The following is a 23,365-nucleotide window of genomic DNA, read 5'->3' as shown; positions in this document are numbered from 1 at the left end:
TTAGTTTCCCAACAGGACCGAGACAACAAAGGACACAGACAACTGCAGAAACATGGTCACGCTCCAGGAGGAACATTCGTGGAAAACATCTGGCCACATGTGATTATGAAGAATAATCCTCTGATAAACTCACAAAGAAAACAACAACAGAACACAGCATGCAGCTGTTTCCCAGCAACGCTCCATCCTCGTCACACTGCGCTCTTCCTCAGCTTTTATCTCTTTCACTGCAGCACCAACAGATTACTGTAACACAACCAGCTGCAGATCATTGTTAACCCAACACACAGGCCAGGAGAGGCATGAAGCTTCTTTCTAATGACCAGCAGGGGGCGACTCCTCTGGAGTCTGATTGGCCAGAAGTCTCTGAGCTCAGTGAACTCTTTCCTGATGAATTTATGGTCTCAGTCGCTGGTTTTTCTGGTCTTATTTTGGAGCTCACAGTCCCATCAGAGTCACAGAGGAGCAGGAAGCAGGGAGGATTTAGGGCGGGGCTACCTGTGCCTCAGCTTCGTCATCAGATCCACCTCTCACACCTAGTTTCAAAAAAGGTAAGGGGCTGATGGGGAAAACATTTAGCTCGAGACCCCAAAGATTTTACAAACCAACAGGTGGCGCTGCTGCGGCCACATCCATCATTTATATACAGTACAGACTCATCAAACAGAGCATCTCTTTGAGCTGTGTCACTGATTCATGCAGGAGGCAAAAACCTGCAGCAGAACATCCTGGACTTGAATCTTCTCAGCTGCAGCTTCACATTTAGAAGATGTACTGCTGGTGTTTGGACTCCCATTAGAGTGTGCTTCAAACAAGACCTGCAGAACAAGAGCCTGAAAACACAGGAGCCCACAGCAAACACCACAAACACCTCTGTGTGAATGTTGCTCCAATCAGAAAACTTCTCACCTGAGAACTCCGATAATTAACAGTTTTAATCACACAGTTAAATAAAGGATTAAAAATAGTAAGTACTAATACCTGAATGCTATAAATCACCAAACCCTGCAGTTTCTCTAGCATCCACCAGCGGCTCCAGCAGTGAGTCAGTCCCCATAGAGTCTCCATTTTCATTATTAGGGGCGTGGCCTCTCTGACTGACAGGTGGATGGTGACACAGGCGGCTGTAGCTGCTAGCTGTCTGCTCAGCTTCACCTCAGCTACCTGATGTCCCTGAACTGGACCTCTGGACCATGTTTGTGCTATTGGAGCCGTTTGGGGCATTTTTAATGCAGTTATCTGACCAATAATATGGCTGCTGTGGCATCATTGGACTAACAGACCGTCCAAGAAGGCGGAGCTCCAGTTTGGGTGAAATTCAAGGGTTTTATTCGGATGTTATGGAGCGCTCCACCCTCTTCTCCAAACAAAAACCAACATGACGGCAGCTAAAATTCTCTATTAATTCATGAGAAACTCACAGGAGACATCATGGCGGGTGTGTCCATCTTTAATATACAGTCTGTTTGTACCTGCTGCTGTTTGTACATGTTCCACAGAGAACATTTAGATCCCAGCATGACGGAGGAGTGATGGAGAAGTGATGGAGCATGAGCCAGAGAATAAAACCAGAAGAGGTGAAATCCAGAAATCTGACCTCCACAATCAGAACAGATATTATCAGTGTGTGTGTGTGTGTGTGTGTAAAATAGGTTTCATAAAAGCTGATCAAACGTCTTCCTTCCTGCAGTCACTCTGAAATCACCCCATCAGCCTCTTTAAATGGCCCAAACTGAGCGCGTGCAGATGAATAAGAAAACGCTGAGGTCATGACTGTGCTGTCGGGCACACTGATTGGTTGGAGAAACCCCGCTGCTATTGCAGCTAAACCATCTTTCACCCCAATTTTCCAGGTCTCAGTCAGCAGCCGTGTGATTGGACGGCAGCACTGATGAATCATCAGACCACTGTTAGCTCTGTGAGGAACGAGCCTCTGCTCTGACACAGGCTGGGGGGGTGGGGGGGGCTTTGGAGCTCCTGCAGGCCGAAGGCACCTCATCCCCCACCCCCCCACCCCTAAATCTGTGACAGCAAATAATGCAGCTGCCTTCACTGAGCTTCTCCACCCGTGGACAGAAGCTCCTCCCTACATTCAGGTATATGCAGCGGATGCACCTGTGAGTCAGTGCCTGGGGCCCAGCAGCACATTTTAACATGCCTGCTGTGATATGATGATGTATTTATAGTTTGTATGGTGACCTTTAATATTTCAGTTCACTCTTCATGTACTTTAACATACATGAAAGACTAACAGACTCCTGCGTCACTGACCTTTAATATTCCAGGTGTGCGAGCTTTCTGTTTGACATGTGATAGATTCAAAAATAAAAGCCTGTCACTGTTTGATTTGCTTCTTCAGTCTTTGAGTCAGTCTGAGCCTCTCGGATATGCTGCCATCACTCATCTGCATGAAGACATGATGGTGATACCTGGACCTCAGGTAACCGTGTGCACCTGCTCGGGGCTGAAGGTAGATCACTGGCCTTTGTTACCGCTGCCAGGACGGTCATGTGACACGCTCAGTTTGTTAGCAGGATCATGCTGAAAGGTCCGGATGTGATAAACTTGTGGAGTCTTGAAGTTTTGGGAGGCTTTGCACAAAAATAGCTGGTAGAAACGTCCTCCAGAGAGCTGCTTTTACTTACTTTGAGTAAAGGAGTTGAATCAGTACTTCAGCTTTTACCAAAGTTCTTTTTTACACAAGTACCTGTACTTCTACTTAAGTACAGAATGTCTGTACTTTGCCACCTCTGAAGACCTCCTCCTGGAGACTAGACGTGCCTTCAGACAGCAGGAACCTCAGTTTCTGGACTGATGGAAGTTCTGCCTGTTTCCTGTGTCCACACAGCAGAACTTTGGACCATCGTGGTTCTTAGAACTCAGTCTGTCCCAGACTTCACCTTCTGAGCTCCGGCGAGATGATGCTAACCCACCAAATATTTAAATGTAGAATAACTGTCAGCTGACCGTCGTTTCCAAGCGTCTGTGCTTCCAGAATGATCTGCTGGACTTTCCAACAAAAGGAAGTCTGAGGACATTAGAACACAATGAAAGAAAACATTCTCATTTGTGAGCAGATGATGCAGCCTGAGGTCGACCTGCTCAGACTGAGCTGCAGGCCTGTGATGATGGCTGTGACAGTCCAGCACACAATCAGACAGAATTTAAATGCAGATGAGCAGAAACGTGTTGTTTATGTGTGAAAAACGACCAGTCGAAACTAAACAGAGACGAGCATTTCCATTCTGTGGAAACAGCATCTGCTCGTCTGAGGTGCTTTTGCTGTTTCATGGGTTTGAATGACCAAGTTTCTAACTAGCAGCAGTGAGGTGAAGCATGACGAGCAGTACTGACAGAGACCTGAGGCTGGAGATACCTGCTGTAACACCGTCTGCAGAGGCTTGTGTTGGTGAGGAGCTCCACCAATGGAGGCTGCTGAGCTCCTCCGGCTGGATCTCACAAACACGAGGACCTACAGATGAGCGAGTGCTCTGATGGACGTCTGTGGTGTTACTGATGCTGAAGTTTGACAGTACAGAGATGCAGGCTGAACTTTAGGGCTGGCCTTGGTCGCTCTGTTGTATTGATGGTGCTGCTCTGTGGGGAATCCTGCTGAATCTCTCTGGACTGTTATGAAGATCAGGTGTTTAACCTGCTATTAGCCTGAGGAGGTCACTCCAGTGAGCTGCAGGCTCTCAGTACCTCTGTTTGCCTGGCCTACCTGTCTCCTTCTATGCTTTAGCACCAGTGGATCTCCTGGTTTAGAGCAGATTAAAGAACTTTCAAACCGAACATGTGGTGGGTTTATAAAATATGTTGTTTTGTCCTGGTTCTGACCTTTTCTTCATCTTTTATCTGCTTCCTGCTTCTGTCTCTGAGAGGAAGACAGATGAACTGATGGAGTCACAGCTGACTTCCATCAGAGGAAGACCAGGGAGCAGAGGAGGATGACGAAGAGGTGAAGCAAAGGATGATGGAGAGTGAAGGAGTCTGACTCCTCTGCCGAGTCTGTCTGCAGGGTGAAGGATGGAGAGGCGGATGAAGGGATCATTCCCTCGCCAACGAGCCGCAGCCAGGCAGGAAAAATGAGCGCTGTCCCTGGAAATTCCTCCGCCGAACTCCGACCGTCCGCCCAGGCTCGTTACTCAAATCTGCTGTTCAGCCGGACTGAATGAAAAATATTCCCACGGCTCAGAAACAAGAAAAATCAGAGTGACTGACAGTGTGAGCAGAAGGTGGGAGTGATTCAGTGTTTCTGAGCTTCTGTTGTTTCAGTAAAAAAAAAAAAAATCTTTTTGCTCCTGAAAGACGTGAGCTCCATCCTCCCCCTGAAACACCTGAGATCACCTGAGATCTGCAGGTTTGCTCCCTGAGGCTGGTGCTCAGTGTTGCCATCAACAGTGAATCTGTTGGACTGATAAATATCGACCTGCGTACAGAGGAAGAAGCCTGTTAGCACAGCGAGCTGCATGCTTCACAGAGGTGTTAGCTCGGTGCTAATAAAGCATCACAGTTTCTGTGCTACATCACAGATTTAACACAGAGGGGCGGCTGCTCTCTCACAGAGCCCACAGGCCTCACAGTAATGTGTAACTACAGTGTAATAAAACAGTTTGAGCTCAGCTCGAGCTGAACTCAACCGTGTGATTTATAACAGACAAAACGAGAGCTTTGCAGCAAAAATTAATCTAACAATTTAATCAACTTGATCTTGTTTTATTATCACTGGAACAAAAACATCTGAACTGAAATTCAACCCTGAGATCTCAGCTTTGCTTTGGCTGTTTATTATTTATTATTTCTCTCATGAATGTGACCTTTGTGACCTGACGTAGGTGTGACCCTGAAGAACACTCGATCTGGTGTCACTGTGGCACCTCTTAAAACCCAGAATGGAGTCCATCAGTTTCTGACGGAGACTGACGGCCATGACGTGGAGGTCTGAGCCTGAGATGTCCTAACAGGGCCTCCGTACGTGCTGTGACTGGCCTGAGTGAGATGGAGGACAGTTTAAACCTCCTCCTGCTTCCCTCTCTCTCTGCAGCGAGCGTCGGGACATATTTTAGTTCCGTCTCATTGGCCGCTGTAATGACCCGTCCTTGCTGCCGTCTTCGCTCGGCTGTTCCTCTTTTGTAAATGTTGTTCCTGTCAGCCGCTCGGCCCCCACGCTCTGCGTCCCATTGATCGGCCTGCTTGTTTGGAGCCGATCACTAATCAGTGTGGGGATAACAGGCTCGCTCCAACGTTACAGCTTACAGATGCACAAATCTCATTAACGAGTCCACAGACAGCAGAGCAACACTCAGGGATTTTTCTCTCTGGAGTTATTCTGTGGTGGAAGATGATGCAGGAAGTGGAGACGCACCTGCTCAAATCAGTCGTTTCACCTGTGAAGCTGATTTTATCTGCTGTGACTCAGTGCCTCAGATCTCCTCCGGTTTGAATCTCAGCTTGATTTACAGGTGAGATCCTGCAGAGCCTGAAAACAAACTACTGGATATTCATGAACCATTTCAGTCTCTTTAACTCTCAGACATGTGGTGATGAACTCTGAGCTCAGGGTTCCTCCACATGGGAAGGAAACAGTGAGGGGGCTCCTGAGACCTCCTAGAAGGGATGTTTCGAGGAGGCCCAGGACACACAGCTGGTTTGGGAACACCTTGGTGCCAGAGGAGGTGGCTGGGACAGGGAGGTCTGGGAGTCTCTGCTGAAAATGGATTTGTGACACTGCTTTTTTTTCCTCACTCTTGTAGTTAAAGTTGTGGATGCTGAAACAACCAGACTGAGTGTGGAAGAGAAGAGAAGCTCAGGCTTCAGGTGTATAAATAATGCGTGCACCTTTCCTCCTGAGTGGAGCTCACGGCCGATTTCAGAGTGAGTTGTAGTTAAACTCAGACAGAAATGAAAAATCAGAGAGAAAAAAGAACAGAAATTTCCCTGCTTCAAACAGACGTGGCTGCGTTTGAGTTGCAGCTCAGATGTGTTTCGAGGCTCTGTGGTCAGAGTTTTAATGGGTTTAATTAGAAAGTATAAAAGGACCTCAATCTCACTCTGTTTTGTTGATGCATACATATCAGGATTTTAAAAGCTGCAGGGAGCTTTCACTTTCTTCTACATATTTGCTTTTCTGCCCAGTTATTTGAATCCCTACAAAGGAAGAGGAGAGTTCAGAGACCCTCAGAGACACAGCAACAGGAAGCACAGCAAAGCTCAATGATGCTTTTTTCCTTCCTGAGTAAACGAGGCTGAGAAACAGTCAGGATCTGATGTTTGCCGGGATTTCAATCAGTCTCATGTTTGCCTTCCAGTGGAAGCGAGCCCACGGGCCGCCGTACACCTCCACCTGTCTCCGCCGCTCTCAGATCATTTCCACATCTATGACTTCAGGCACGGCATCATGACAGGTGGTGAACGGCGAAAGCTCCGGAGCAGCTGCTAAATGGACCCTGCGCTCCGACGGTCCATCCGGCCGAGTCCGAGTTTAACTTTTCAGCTCTTTGTAGTTTCTAAATCTGGTTTTTGATCTCTGTAGAGGAGGAGCAGGGTCACCTGTCTGTGTGCACCTGTCTGTGTGCACCTGTCTGCTGTCCTCCCTGCAGGCTCTGAAACTCCCCCCACCTCACTCCTGCTTTAGCTGTACTCACGCTGATGGCCCCATAATTGGTTTCTATTAGAGTGTTCTGTTCCATCCTTCCCATCAGGCCGTGCAGGAGGGGGCGTGCCCTCAATTCCCCGCAGAGAGACACGGTCGCGCCCGGCTGTCCGATAACCTCCCACAGAGGAGGAGGAGGGTCAGAGTGATAATGAGGAGCGTCCAGTGTAACGAGGACATCGTGTTCTGACTTCAGAGACACTGTGAAACACTGCAGAGGCCACACACTGTCTGATGCATGATGGGAGATTTACCATTGAAGATAAATCCTCCTCCTGCACCGCCGCCTTCCTTCTGACATCAGAGAGAAAACGCTGATGGATTCAGACGCCTGTTTTCAGGGCGTTTTTTGACCTCTGCAGGTAATCACCTGTTCTCTGACGTCTCTCATAGAGAGTGTGCTGTGGAGAGGAACACGGTTTCAGAAGCAGCTCCGTCTGCACCACCTGCATTATATAAGAGTTCAAAGTTCAAATCCTTTTGTCTTCTGTCGAGCTCTTTGTCACAGGAGGGAATTCATCTGAGGCTCACGTCAGTATCAGAGCCAAAATTTGAATGAGTGAAATGCTGGAGCCACATCAGCTGCTCAAACTCACGCTGTTCACCATCACAACAGGTGCTTCACCCCCGGCCTTCACCCAGCACAGAGCATCAGGGTGACCTGGAAAGCAGCCTCTCACCTGCCTCTTCCTGCTGTGGTGTCCACGGTGTGGGCCGCGTGCAGTTAATCAGCTGTCCTGATTGAGCTAAGCTGAAAGCTACAGCCATATGTGTCACACTCAAGAGCCAATGAGCATCAATCACCTGAAAAACAACAACAACAGCGGTTTAGAAAGCTTTAACCTCTGCAGGAGCTGTTCCTACTCTCTAAAAGGTGAGCTTTGGAGGCGGAGTCTGGCACACCTGGCTCTAACATCAGTGAGACCGATGATCAGTGCCAAACCAAAGCAGAAGCAGAGGTCCAAAAGGACTCAGACCTGCTGCTGACAAACCCACAGCTCAGGACGGCGCCTCCCCTCCAGCCTGAAAACATGCAAACCTGGACTGTTCTCTCTCAGGACGATTCACACGATTGCATTTCAGGCTTTGAGAGATTTCAGAAGATGAAACTGTTCCTGCGAGAAATCAGAGGACACTCACTGCTGGTGTGATGAGATTTGGTGACATTTCTGCTTAAGGTCTCCTCAAATCTGTGAGTGTGAGGGGAAAGTAACTCTTTAATAACCTGTTGCAGATTTAAAGACTTTATTGGACACTTGTGGCTGTGCTGACATAATGACTTTAATGTGTTGTGTAGAGCATCAACAGATTAGATTTCTCCTCACATTACCCGGCTCTGCTGGGACCTTTAAAGTGAAACTGCACATTAATATTCAGCCATCACCAGCAGAAAAAAGCCTCACGCATAAGTTCAAATGAGACCTTCTGGGTAATGATGAAGAGGAGGGAGGAGGGTTCAGGGGCGATGCAGACAGGCGAGGCTGCGGGCAGATGAAGTCTCTGAAGTGTCGGGGGATTTCGGACTGCAGCTGTTTGTGATTAGACTGACTGACAGATTGCATCTTACATAAGGCTGCTGATGCTCTCCTCTCCAGATGTGTCTCTGCTTCTGTCCCAGCTCTGTCCAGATGTGGAGGGCCCCTGTGGCAGCTGAGCTCACCCTCAGACGCTGCCGCCGCGTAACTCGGGCACTCCGAGGTTTCAAAGAGACGTGACCCTGACCCGGTTAGCTTCAGCCATGTGATCTCAGCGAGGGCGGGGAGGTAACAAAGACATGTTTGAAACAGAGACGGAGAGATGGATGCCTCAGGAAATGAAAGTACAGCTCGACCCCACAGAAAACCGACTTTTTAGTTTTTTTGGCCACAGCGGCTTTTGTCTGCAGTGGAGGGAGACAGATATGCGGGCAAACTGGCAACAGGCCAGGACTCGAACCTGCACCGCCCGCACCACAACATATGTATATGGCTGCCTGCTCCACCACTGAGCCACCCGGGCGCCCAGAAAACTGACTTTCAAAGTGAAACAGGAATGTGACGCTGATCTGATGGTCAGGAGGCGGTGATTTCATATCTGTTGATCTCTAATCTGGAACATAACCTGCCACAGTATCAGTTACCATGGCGATGTACCCCAGTAAGAAAAACCCGGAGTTAACCCGGATTTAACCTTGAGTTAACTCGGAGCTAACCCAGAGTTAACCCGGAGTTAACCCGGAGTTAACCCAGAGTTGACCTTGAGTTAACCCAGAGTTAACCTGGAGTTAACTATGAGTTAATTCAGATTTAACCCGGAGTTAACCCGGAGTTAACCTTGAGTTAACCCAGAGTTAACCTGGAGTTAACTATGAGTTAATTCAGATTTAACCCGGAGTTAACCTTGAGTTAACCTTGAGTTAACCTGGAGTTAACCCGGAGTTAACCTTGAGTTAACCCAGAGTTAACCTTGAGTTAACCCGGAGTTAACCTAGAGTTAACCTTGAGTTAACCTGGAGTTAACCTGGAGTTAACCTTGAGTTAACCTTGAGGTAACCCGGAGTTAACCTGGATCACTGGAAATCCTGCTCGGCTTCATAGGTATATATTTTTTATCATGCTCTGATGTTCTAGCTAACTGATTTGTTGGCTCGCTCACTGTAGGAATGTATGTGGGAATGCAACATGTGCAGTATGTGTTCTATTGTTTTAGTGTTTCTGACTGTTTTTATTGATTTTTTTTTGTGTGTGTGTGTGGGGGGGGGTATTTATGCACTTTTAAAATGAGTTATTGTTATACTGTGTTACTGTGGTAGCAGCTTGTTTTTGTACGATGTCCAAGACAAATTTCCCTGTGGGGACAATGAAGTATATTTGATTGATTGATTGATTGATTCAGGATTAAGGAATAAAAACAGGAAAACTAATAAATAAACTCAGAGACATGTTTGGGAAAATTTAAACTGCGATTAAAGCCAGGCTTTGATTGATGACGGGGATTAAAATATCCTAACTCACTGTGATACTGAGCTGCACAGCTGAGGCCATCATGTTTGGTTTCCATGGATTTATCCACGCCCAGCTGTGGTTTGATCTGAGGAAATCTTGAAAGATTCAAACCGTCTGTTAGAGTGAATCCAGTGCGAAGAACCGAGGCAGGACTTTAAGCATCATTCGCTCATTGACCCCACACACAGCTGCTGAGATGATGCTGACAGAGGAGTGTGGGCACCACCTGTCTCCATCCTCTCTTTCAGAAAGGTCACAGTAGAAGCTGAATGCGTGATTGGACATGTGAGCAGAGGTTTGGATCTGCTGACGGTGAAACCAGGTCTAAGACTAAGGTGAACATCTGGACCTCCTGCAGGGTCAGTGTTAGAATACAAATCCAGCTGAGGAGATGATCGGAGGCTGCAGGCAGAGTTTGTGAGATGTTCTCCATTCTCTGCTCTCAGGCTGTGCTGGGCTATTTTTAAGCCCTCGTTACTTCAGTGTTATCATTACGTTTAATGTCTGTACATCTTTGATAACCACACCAGTTAAATATTTTCCTCTCGTGAGCAAACTACTCGTTTGATGACAGTTTTTCATCATATACTAATATCACGCTTCCAGCTTTAAAGGCCCGTTTGGGAGCATAACGAGCTTCCCTCCTCAGAGTTAGAGAAGCCACAGGGGAAACCGAGAGCGGCAAACCGCCGCTTCAGGGCCAATTAAGGTGAGCGCAGTCGGAACCCGAGGAGCTGAACGTCTTCTGGAGGCTGCGGAGTCTGCTCCACTGCACGAAGGTTTCTCTCAAACACAGCAGCTGCTTTTATCTTCTCACCGTGGACTCCAGCATGAAAATCGGTCAGCCAAACGTTGAAGAGTCTCCAGTGTTGTCCAGGATCCTCCGGGAGGATCCGAGGGTAACGCCGGCTCAGACCGTCGCTCCTCCTGTTGGAGAAGTCCTTCAATCTGGAGAGAAGAAAATGATTCAGAAAGAGTCTGCAGCAGAGTTCAGATGACGGTTAAACATCTGTCACACACCTGCAGCCTTCCAGCCAATCAGAGGACACAAACACCCACTCCTGATTGACTGGGAGCTTGTGGGATTAACGAGGGTTAATCTTCCTGTTTTCACCCGTTTGTCTCTAAAAACAGACGTTTGATTCTCTGCAGGTTTCTGGTCACATCCCACCTCTGACTGGGAGAAAAGTGAGTCTGTCTCACCTGTGTGAATGTGCGCTGATGTCACTGCCTGCTCTCGTTAAACTTTGTCTCTCATTTCCTCTTTAAACAAAAGCATCAGCTGATTCATCATCACTTTCATTTGCAGACAGGTGTGTCTGTGTCTCAGGCCCTGCTTCAGACTGTTTACCTGCTCACACAGGTGTGCTGAGGCGGGCTGTGTGACTGATGATAACATTATTTAGATACAATAATTTCAGATAAAACTGAAGTTCTTGTACTCGGCCCCACAAATCTTAGAAACATGGTGTCTAACCAGATACTTACTCTGGATGGCATTACTTTGGCCTCCAGTAACACTGTGAGAAATCTTGGAGTCATTTTTGACCAGGATATGTCCTTCAATGCACATATTAAACAAATATGTAGGACCGCTTTTTTGCATTTGTGCAATATTTCTAAAATTAGAAACATCCTTTCTCAGAGTGATGCTGAAATGCCCTAATTTCCTTCGGGATCAGTACTTACTATCTATCTATCTGAAAAGCTCATTCATGCATTTATTACTTCTAGGCTGGACTATTGTAATTCATTATTATCAGGCTGTCCTAAAAGCTCCCTGAAAAGCCTTCAGCTGATCCAAAATGCTGCAGCTAGAGTACTGACAGGGACTAGAAAGAGAGAGCAGATTTCTCCCATATTGGCTTCTCTTCATTGGCTCCCTGTTAAATCTAGAATAGAATTTAAAATTCTTCTCATCACCTACAAGGTCTTGAATAATCAGGCCCCATCTTATCTCAAAGACCTCATAGTATCATATCACCCCAACAGAGCACTTCGCTCTCAGACTGCTGGCTTACTTGTGGTTCCTAGGATACTTCAGAGTAGAATGGGAGGCAGAGCCTTCAGCTTTCAGGCCCCTCTTCTGTGGAACCAGCTCCCAGCTTGGATTCAGGAGACAGACACCCTCTCTATTTTTAAGATTAGGCTTAAAACTTTCCTTTATGATCACGCTTATAGTTAGGGCTGGATCAGGTGACCCTGAACCCTCCCTTAGTTATGCTGCTATAGGTCTAGGCTGCTGGGGGGGTTTCCCCTGATGCAATCTGTTTATACTCCACTCTGTATTTAATCATTAGTTATTATTAATCTCTGTCTCTCCCCCCTCAGCAGATGACCCCCCCTCCCTGAGCCTGGTGCTATGGAGGTTTCTTCCTGTTAAAGGGAGTTTTTCCTTCCCACTGTCACCAAGTGCTGCTCATAGGGGGTCGTTTTGACTGTTGGGTTTTCTCTGTATTATTGGAGGGTCTTTACCCACAATACAAAGTGCCTTGAGGCGACTGTTGTGATTTTTTGCTATATAAACAAAATTAAATTCAATTGAATTGAAATTGAATTAGAATTATATGATGAAAATAAATTAGGAAAGAACAGAAATAATTAGTAGATAAAGAAAAAATCATCAAAAATTAAGTAAAAATTATGAATGACAATAAAATATTTAAAATGAAGAAAGAAATAAAAATAAAATCATAAAATAAAAAAATTACAAATATATAACAAAAGAAAAATGATTAAAAAAAATCTAAAATAAGAAAATAATTATTAGAAGATGAATATAAGCAAAGCATAAACAGTACTGAATAAAAAATACCAATACATAAAAATAATCATCAGATAAAAATAATAGGTTAAAAATATTAGAAAATATCAGAAAAATTCTAAAATATGAAAATGTGACAGAAATATTAATTAGATCGTATAAATATTATAAAAGTAAATTTTAGATGAAAGTATAGAATAAACACTTAAATTTGATAAAATATAAAATGAGTTATTAGATCAAATATCAAAACTATAAAATTCTAAATTATTAAGGTTAAATGAGTAAATTCTTCAAATACTGGATATCCACCCATTTTCCCTCCTGCTTTAGTCCCAGCTGGAGGAGATGGTACACCTGGGCAGGTAAACACAGGGCTGACACTGAGAGACCTGCAGGGGTAAGCTGGAGAACCTGGAGAGAACCCACACAGGAACAGGGAGAACATGCAGAATCCACACAGACAGAGGGGTTTGCCTGCTGTGAGGCAACAGAGTGAACCGCTGCGCCACCGAGCCGCCCCGGGCATGACGATCAGAAGAAGACGTGTGAGTGTGATGAAGAGGATGAGTTCAGGCTCAGGCTGCAGGTCCAAACATGAATAATTCAGGCTCCACACAGATGTAACACACAGCGTGTGTGTGAGGCTGTGTGTGCGTGCTGCAGCTGTGACACGTTTCCCCTCGGGGCCAATCAGCCCGTGGGATCGTCACACCTCCTGCGTGTCTCAGTGTGTCCTCCTGACAGACTGTCGCTCAGCATCTGTCTCTCTGCTCCTGTGGAGCTCCACAGCCTCAGCTGAGTGACAGCGCTCAGGTGAGAGCTTCACCTGCTCACTGACACCAAAGAAGAAGAGTTTTTCTGCCACAGATCAAATATAAAAGAGAGTGAGGCTGAAGGTAATGTAGTCCTTCAGGGGAGCCTGTTTCTATAAGTCACCTGCTTAAATAAAGTTTGCATTATTAGGGCGTGACCTCTTTGACTGACAGGTGGATGGTCCTTGTGTCCTCCTCAGCTCCCGCTGCAGCTCTCGCTCTGAGTTTAGAGACAGAGTCCAAACTTTTCTCTGCTAAAACCGAACAAATCCAAGTCCTCGTGTTTGCTGTGAACTCGCAGTTAAAACAGAAACACATGAAAAGCTTAAAGACGTCTTCTTCATTTAAAATATCACAGATTTCAAAATATGTCCAAACTCCTGAGATCTCCTTTCTCTCTCCTGCTGGGCGCTCCCTCATTAATCTTTATTGATTTTCACTCATGCACAACAATCCCAGCCAACAGCAAATGATGCAATCTGCAGAAATTATAATCTGTGGGATTGATGAAGTCTCACTCTGATCAATCAGATTTATAGATGAGGTGATCAACCAGCGTTTATCATCTGTGGGTCAACAGAGTGATGTCCATCTTTAATTTACAGTCTGCAGATTTCATAAAGTGGTTCCTGCTCCTCCTCCTGCTCCTCCTCCTGCTGCTGCTCCTGCTCATCCTGCTGCTCGTGCTGCTCCTCCTCCTGCTTCTCTTCCTGCCCCTCCTTGTTCCTACTTCTTGCTCCTCCTGCTCCTCCTCCTGCTGCTCTTGCTCCTCCTCCTCCTGCTTCTCATCCTGCTACTCCTTGTGCCTACTTCTTGCTCCTCCCACTGCTCCTCCTGCTGCTCGTGCTGCTCCTCCTGCTGCTCCTCCTGCCCCTCCTTGTTCCTACTTCTTGCTCCTCCTCCTGCTGCTCTTGCTCCTCCTCCTCCTCCTTGCTCCTCCCACTGCTCCTGCTGCTCCTCCTCCTCCCACTGCTCCTCCTCCTTGCGCCTCCTTTTTGCTCCTCCTCCTGCTGCTCCTCCTCCTCCTTGCACCTCCATTTTGCTCCTCCTCCTGCTGCTCCTCCTCCTCGCTCCTCCCACTGCTCCTTGCTCCTCCTCCTCCTTGCTCCTCCTCCTGCTGCTCCTCCTCCTTGCTCCTCTCACTGCTCCTGCTGCTCCTCCTCCTCCTCCTGCTTCTCCTGCTGCTCCTCCTGCCCCTCCTTGTTCCTACTTCTTGCTCCTCCTGCTCCTCCTCCTGCTGCTCTTGCTCCTCCTCCTTGCTCCTCCCACTGCTCCTGCTGCTCCTCCTCCTCCCACTGCTCCTCCTCCTTGCGCCTCCTTTTTGCTCCTCCTCCTGCTGCTCCTCCTCCCGCTCCTCCTCCTCCTTGCACCTCCATTTTGCTCCTCCTCCTGCTGCTCCTCCTCCTCGCTCCTCCCACTGCTCCTGCTGCTCCTCCTCCTCCCACTGCTCCTTGCTCCTCCTCCTCCTTGCTCCTCCTCCTGCTGCTCCTCCTCCTTGCTCCTCTCACTGCTCCTGCTGCTCCTCCTCCTCCTCCTGCTTCTCCTGCTGCTCCTCCTGCCCCTCCTTGTTCCTACTTCTTGCTCCTCCTGCTCCTCCTCCTGCTGCTCTTGCTCCTCCTCCTTGCTCCTCTCACTGCTACTGCTGCTCCTCCTCCTCCTCCTCCCACTGCTCCTGCTGCTCCTCCTCCTCCCGCTGCTCCTCCTGCTGCTCCTCCTCCTCCCGCTGCTCCTCCTCCTTGCTCCTCTCACTGCTCCTGCTGCTCCTCCTCCTCCTCCTGCTTCTCCTGCTTCTCCTCCTGCTCCTCCTGAGGTCACACAGTTGTATTTGTGTGTCAGTGCTGTGTCACATGAGACCAGAGTTGTGTGTTTTTTGTGAAACCTTCTCAGACGTCCCGTCCAGATGTTAACGTGATGTTTCTGCTCTCTGTCATGACTTCCGTTAAATCAGCAGCCCAGCCGATGCTGACAGCAGTGTGTGTGTCCTGTGATTGGCTGTGAGGCTGCAGGTGTTTGACTGATGAGCCTCCTCTGAAGCTGGAGCAGGTCCAGGGCGGGCAGAGACAGTGTGCTGAGAATAAATCCCGAGAGCTGAGAGGAGTCTGAACCTGCAGCTCACAGCGGCTGAAAGGTGGTTCCAGCGTTCCCGTCAGCTGACCGCTCTTCATCACAGTGCCCGGCACACTCATCACAGGAAACATTCAAACACATTCTGACACCCTGAAGAGGAAACGTCTGGCCTCCCGCTGCAGACCCTTCAGTCTTTGGCCAGTCACCTCATCTATAAGTCTGATTGATCACTTCAGAGTAAGACTTCATCAATCCCACAGATTATAATTTCTGCAGATTGCATCATTTGCTGTTGGCTGGGATTGTTGTGCGTGAGTGAAAATCAATAAAGATTAATGAGCGAGCGCCCAGCAGGAGAGAGAAAGGAGATCTCAGGAGTTTGGACATATTTTGAAATCTGTGATATTTTACATGAAGAAGACGTCTTTAAGCTTTTCATGTGTTTCTGTTTTAACTGCGAGTTCACAGCAAACACGAGGACTTGGATTTGTTCAGCTTTAGCAGAGCTAAAGAGGGCTGCAGCAGGAGCTGACTACTAACGACTGAGCACAATAAACCAAAATAACTTTATTAACAACAGAACTGCAGGTTCTCAGCCGCCACCTGACTTAAAGTTGGAAACAAAACCCAAATGTGAAAATCCAGAATCATCCAGTACAGAGGGTCCTTCCTACTGAGTGGAAGCAGGTAACAGGACAGGTGTCACGGCACTGATTTGTATCCACTTCCTGTCCAGCTGGTTGTTGCTTCCCTCAATAATTAGAAACATAAATCACACATTCAGTATTTCTGCTGGCTGATGTGGAGAGAAGAAGAAAGTGAAGCATTTCTGGACCAACTAACTGGGTCAGTGTGTGTGTGTGTGTGTGTGTGTGTGTGTGTGTGTGTGTGTGTGTGTCTGAGTGATGAATTTTGGAGCCTTTCCTCTCCCATCAGCACTAAATCCATCATGGCAAAGGCTGAAGGAGATCGTAAACACCGGCCCTTGTTCACTGCACGATTGATGCCAGAGCGTGTGCGTTTGTATGGCTGTATTTGTGAGGACCAGCACAGGTTTCAGACAGTGTGAGGACATTTTGCGCCCTCATCACTGTGGGACAAACTGTTGCACAAGCTGGCAGAAATGTGAGGATATTAGGAGGACATTTCTGCTCTATTGGGTGCTGGCCTAGAGTTTAAGAAGAAGGTTTGTAACAGAGAGGATTCAAAACCTCGGATGGACGAAAACCATCTGACTTCAGAGAATTCTCGGACTGCCATGACAAACTGAGCACCTTCCTTGTGCAAGTCCCTGAACCCTCCCAGCTGCCCCCCCTGGGTGTACTGTGTGTGATACCAACTGCATAATGTGATGGGTCAAATGCAGAGACCAAATTTTGCTGTGTGTGTGACAAAAACTGTTCTGTCATTTCTGTACTGTGAGGACATTTCTGCACTGTGAGGACATTTCTGCACTGTGAGGACATTTCTTTTTTGTGGGGACATTTCTCGTCTGTGGGGACATTTCTCCTCTGTGAGGACATTTCTGCTCTTTGGGGACATTTCTACTCTTTGGGGACATTTCTCCTCTGTGGGGACATTTCTGCTCTTTGGGGACATTTCTCCTCTGTGGGGACATTTCTGCTCTTTGGGGACATTTCTGTTCTGTGAGGACATTTCTGCACTGTGAGGATATTCCTGGTCTGTGAGGACATTTCTGGTCTGTGGGGACATTTCTGCTCTTTGGGGACATTTCTCCTCTGTGAGGACATTTCTGCTCTTTGGGGACATTTCTGCTCTTTGGAGACATTTCTCCTCTGTGGGGACATTTCTGCTCTTTGGGGACATTTCTGTTCTGTGGGGACATTTCTGCACTGTGAGGATATTCCTGGTCTGTGAGGACATTTCTGGTCTGTGGGGACATTTCTGCTCTTTGGGGACATTTCTGCACTGTGAGGATATTCCTGGTCTGTGAGGACATTTCTGGTCTGTGGGGACATTTCTGCTCTTTGGGGACATTTCTGCACTGTGAGGATATTCCTGGTCTGTGAGGACATTTCTGGTCTGTGGGGACATTTCTGCTCTTTGGGGACATTTCTGCACTGTGAGGACATTTCTGGTCTGTGGGGACATTTCTGGTCTGTGGGACATTTCTGCACTGTGAGGACATTTCTGGTCTGTGGGGACATTTCTGGTCTGTGGGGACATTTCTGCACTGTGGGCTGTTTCTGACAGGTTAATTAAAAAATTAAATGTCATGTGACTGCATTTTTTTTGTATGTTGGTGTTCTGATTGATTAGAGTTCTTATCAGCAGTATTGATCCCCCTCACTTTTCATATGTGATTATCTCTCAGCTGCTGCAGTTTGCATCAGTTTCCTGCTGATTTCTCCTGATAAGTCTCCGTCTCCTCTCTGTTCTCTGAATTGAAGCAGGGACATTTACATAAGAGGATTTACGATGAATCACATTGAGACACTTTAACGTCCCTCAGTGCTGAGGCAGCACAGAGAATAAAGAATAAATAACGGGGAGATGTGCTGCTCAGATGAATGAGTGTATTAACGCTTCAGAGAACTTCATTATTTACATCTGAGTGCTAAGATGCAGTGCTTGCTTCCTCGTGGCCTGAAGAAGAGATGTTTCTATATATGTGTGTATGCTTAAGAGCCTGAGGCACGTCATTCAGCAGCAGAGCAGCTCCTGCATTGTTGTCCTGAAACACACCGAGCAGATTTCACTTTCAATAAAGCACAGAGGTATCTGCTCTCCCTCTCAGTCTGCGAGGAGCTCTCTCGCCCTCCGTCACAGCACTGATGGAGCAGATGAAGATCAACACATACGAGCCAAAGCCAGCAGTGCTCTCTAAATAACAGAGCAGACAGGAAGCAGGTTTCACCTTTTTCACTGTTTGGATTTTTCTAGTTTCAGGAGAAGTCAGAATATTGTGTGCACATTTTAAATTGGAGCCAGATTCATCATATAGCCAGAACAAAAGTCTAAACGTAACTTGAGCATCAATTCAGGAGAAAACGTCACAATAATAACTGCAAAATACGGAGAATCAAGAGAAAAAGTTTGTACATCTCAGATCAAACTTAAATTTAACAGGAAAAGGTTGTTTTTCTGTGAAAAGTATGAATTTATTCAGGACATTTCTCTTTCTCAGTCTGGTCAGATTATTTTTGCTATGAGTGACCCCATATTCATTTACAGTTTCCTTCTAAGGAGCAACAGTGGATCTGTGATGCAGTTACCTGTAAATGTTTGGCCCCTTCAGTATAAAACCATCTCTTACCTGTTATTTGACTGATTTGTTATTTCAACCTCAACAAATCCAGAAGATTTATTGTGCTTCGACTCAGGATTTCAGCACATTTTCAGAGCTACAGCTCACAATCAGCAAACTATTATTTATTTGCATTATCACAGGCTGCTCGTCACCTTTTAAAGTCAGCACAGCAGTGGTAAACACACAGGTCTTAAAGTTAACGAGGCATAAATGTTAAAGTAAAAAAATACAAGTTTTTTATAAATAAAAAAGTACTGTTTTGTGTGAATTTGAGATTTGTGATTTGCTGTCCCAGTTAAAGAAACAGAAATCTCTACCTCTCCATGGAGCGATGATCAATCGCAGAAAGCCTCTGTTTGACAGCGCGGCTGTGAACGGACACAGAGACCACAGAAGAAGAAGAAGAAGCTGAGAGGATTTCATGTTGTCAGTGTGGGAGGCAATAAAAACTGCAGAGAGATGAAACTGGGAGTGAATGAGCTCAGGGACGTTGTGTGTCAGAGAGAATTTACTGCAGGACGGCACATGAAGGACAGCCTTTGTGTACACAGGAAACTTCTCCTTCGGATCTGTTTAAAGATTGTTTTTGCTTCTTCTGATAGTTTTTGTGACAGAGAAAATCCAATTTGTGCCGGCAGCAGTGAGGGCAGGGAGCCAAGCAAGCCGCCGAATGATAAATAATCCAACAGAGATGAGTCGCTGCCGTTGTTCACGTCTCATCTGGCCTGGATTCATTTTCTCTTTTTACAGACAAAAGGTGAGTTCAAGGCACTCCGCGAGTTCAAGATGTTTATCAGAAGAATGTTTGGAGCCACGTGGGAGGAAAGAAACAGCCAAGAACAAAAGAGATGAAGACCCACAAACTGTATGAAGATCCTGATGTTAATTATAGAGCCAACAAACAGTGGCACACAGACCGCTCCATCCGAAGAACATGGAGACTAGTCATCCATTCACCATAAACCCCTAGAGCATGGCAGGTCAAAGGTCAGCAGATTAACATAGAATAGAATAGAATGTATAAAAATATACACATTGTAAAAAATAAGTGTATACATCTACAGCCGGTTGGTTAAGAAGTGCTTTATCCAGGAACATGTGAGGGGGGGGCCCCAGGGTGTGCAGTTTGGTGGTGAGAATATCCGGGATGATTGTGTTGAACGCTGAGCTGTAATCCACAAAGAGCTCTGCTGCTGCTCCAAGTGGCTCAACACAGAGTGGAGAGCTACAGCGATGGCGTCCTCTGTGGATCTGTTTGCACGATATGCAAACTGATGGGTGTCGAAAGTGGTGGTGGTGGTGGTGGTGGGGGAGAACCAGCCTCTCAAAGCACTTCATGATTATCAGTGTGAGGGCCACAGGGCGGTAATCATTTAGACTGGTGATGGATGACCTTTTGGGCACGGGGATGATTGTGGCTGTTTTTAGGTGGGGGGTTGGGGGGGGGGGGGTGATTGCTTGGGCCAGGGAGAGGTTGAAAATCCTGGTGAGCTCTGTACAGAGCTGCTCGAGCTGACCTGAAGGCAGCATCGCGGGTTTTGAAGCGTGAACGGACCTGGCTGTTCATCCAGGGTTTCTGGTTAGGGAAAATCCTAGAAGATAATAAGAGCTGTTTTAACTCTCAGTTCAGTTCAACCTGGGTGCATAGTGTTCATAACAGCTGCAAAGTAACATCTGTTTTATCTGAAATATGAAACGTGTATTTAATCAGAACGCAGACGTGAAACTAAAGAGGAGAAAGACTGTCGCAGTAACAGTTCCTGCTCTCCCTGCAGGAGGTTTGTCTCTGGCTGTTGAAGGTCCATCCAAAGCGGAGATCAGCTGTAAAGACAATAAGGATGGGACGTGCACAGTGTCCTACCTGCCCACCGCACCTGGAGACTACAACATCATCGTCAAGTTTGATGACAAACACATCCCCGGCAGCCCCTTCACTGCCAAAATCACCGGTAAAAAAAGCTCTTCTCTTGACTTTTATCCAGTCAGATCGGAGTTACTGAGAATTACAAACCACACTTTTTAAAATGATTTTTCATGAAACTGCAGCTACAACTCCTCCGAAGGTCTAACTTCACTTTGTATATGTAGTTTTTTAGAACAGCCTCCAAAAGTGTACAAATTCTACTTTTAGGAAAGCCACCATAAATATCTGCAAAACAAATGCCTTTAAAACACATTAATTATGAAACACATGCAGAAAATGATGGATACTAACCAACTAGTCACATCTGGATTGTCTTGAGCTTAGTTCTAACTCTGTATGCAGACGACACTGTTATATCCTCCAGTGAAACACCAAATATACAAACTCCTTTTCAGCTAAAGCAGATGTTAATGATCAGATTTCTTCAGCTAAATTCAGACATTTACTTATCCAACACTTTTGTTTTCAGTGCTGTTAATCAATTATTTTGTTCTGTGAAAGGTTTCATTTGAACTTTATCGACCTTTAAAATGTCCTGGAAATCTTAAGTTTCTCTTTGTTTTGTTGCACCATGATACAACATGTGTTCTTCCTTTGCTTCTCTAACTTGCTGCTAACGTCCTTCTTTGTCTTTATAGTATTTCCTAATTACATTTTCCTCTCGACAGCCACCTGCTTGTTGTCAACCTGTTTTTATTTAATTGTTTTCCCAAGTCCAGCAGAGCACATTCCCTGCCAAGGCCAACACACCATCTCACATTTTGCATTTCCTGAGTTCCTTTTCAGCTCATGCTCCACTTCTCTGTGTAATTTTTGGAAATTCATCCTGATAGTTGTTCACTAAGCAGCTGTCACACACATCACATCATTAGATTCATCATTAGCTTTATTTCTATTCTCTAACTGATGTCAGTTTAGTTTGTTGTACTCTTATTGTACTTTCAGGTTATTTAAAATTTTAATTTAGTTCTTTGAGGTTTTTGTTTTTATTTTAAATACATCATTGCACATTGTTTTATTTGTGTTATTATCAGCTTGTCAGTTTTCTGTGAAGAACTTTGAGCTGCATGTGCAGTACGAATAAAGTTCGACTGATTGAACTGAGCTGGTTTTTACTACTACTTTGTCTTCCTGCATTTGATCTCCAGGTGATGACTCTGTGAGGACGTCCCAGCTCAACGTTGGCACAGCAACCGATGTTTCCTTAAAGATCACAGAGACGGACCTGAGCAGCCTGACGGCAACCATCAGAGCTCCGTCAGGAACCGAGGAGCCCTGCCTGCTGAAGAGGCTGCCCAACAGGCACATCGGTCCGTTTCTACTTTTCACAGCTTTTCACAGCGGTCACCGTTCAGCTAAATGTGGACCAATCAAACTAAATGTAGCCATGTTTACGTAGAAGGTCGAGATTTGATTCATCCAGTATTTGGTCTCCTAAGTATTACCTTTATAAAATCCTTAACCAATTGACAAAGCTAGCTGTCCATCACTGATTGGTCAGCAGTAAATGGGGATCAAGCTAGGCTGGTGATGGATGATTGTGGCTGTTTTTAGGTGGGGGGTGGGGGGTGGGTGACTGCTTGGGTCAGGGAGAGGTTGAAAATCCTGGTGAGAATCAGGGTGAGCTGGTGGGCACAGGTTCTGATCACCTTGCCAGGTACTCCGTCTGGTCCAGCAGCCTTCCTGGGGTTCACTGCCAAGAGCATGTGCCGTACCTCACGCTCCTGGACAGTGAGTGAGGTGGAGCTGGAGCCCGCTGGGGGGGACAGGACTGGAGCAGATGGGTGGTCCTGAGGCATCTCAAAGCGAGCAAAGAAACAGTTAAGTTCCTCTGCTAGTGACACACTCAGGTCTCCTGCAGTCACATCACAGCCTCTGAAGTTTGTGATGCTCTGAATGTCCTGCCACACCTCCTGTGTGTTATTGCTGGACAGATGGGAATCTGTTCTCCTCCTGTAGTCCACCTTGGCTTTTTTAATTCCTCTTTCTTTACCAGCTCCCAGCTTGGATTCAGGAGACAGACACCCTCTCTATTTTTAAGATTAGACCTAAAACTTTCCTTTATGATCAAGCTTATACTTAGGGCTGGATCAGGTGACCCTGAACCCTCCCTTAGTCATGCTACTATAGGCCTAGGCTGCTGGGGGGTTCCCATAATGCACTGTTTCTTTTCATTCACCTCTTTTCACTCTGTTTATACCCCACTCTGCATTTAATCATTAGTTATTATTAATCTGTCTCTCTCCCCCCTCAGCAGATGACCCCCCCTCCCTGAGCCTGGTGCTATGGAGGTTTCTTCCTGTTAAAGGGAGTTTTTCCTTCCCACTGTCACCAAGTGCTGCTCATAGGGGGTCGTTTGGACTGTTGGGTCTTCTCTGTATTATTGGAGGATCTTTACCTATAATACAAAGCATCCTTGAGGCAACTGTTGTGATTTGGCGCTATACAAATAAAATAACACTGAATTGAATTGTACCCTCTCCAAAATCAGCATATGCTTCACGAAACAGAGACTGAGATCAGTACATTCACTGCTCTCCCCTGAGAGTCGAACTTCACCCAGACTACTTATACTTCCAGATAGATGTATTTTGTTCCTGATAAATTGCCTCTGGGGAAAGAAAGCGTTGCGTTCATTTACTGAAAACAGAAAAAAACAAAGTGTTTGCTGGATGGCAGGAAGCAGACCGAAGGATGTGATGGAAAACATCAGAACCAGAGCAGACAGTGGGGGAGATCAAAAGCATGAATCAGAAAAAGGCTCTGCAGGTTGGTGAGTTTCTTCAGACTCAGTGTGAGCTCTTTGCTAAAGAGAAATTTTCCCTCCTCCTCTTCCAGCTGCTCAGCCTCTGTTTTCTTTTTCTAAGTGACCTTCAGCCCAGAGTTCG

The sequence above is a fragment of the Archocentrus centrarchus genome, chromosome 23 (genome assembly GCF_007364275.1).
Source record: "Archocentrus centrarchus isolate MPI-CPG fArcCen1 chromosome 23, fArcCen1, whole genome shotgun sequence".
NCBI lineage: Eukaryota > Metazoa > Chordata > Actinopteri > Cichliformes > Cichlidae > Archocentrus > Archocentrus centrarchus.
The sequence above is the reverse complement of the archived record's forward strand: the minus strand, read 5'-3'. Positions refer to the sequence as shown.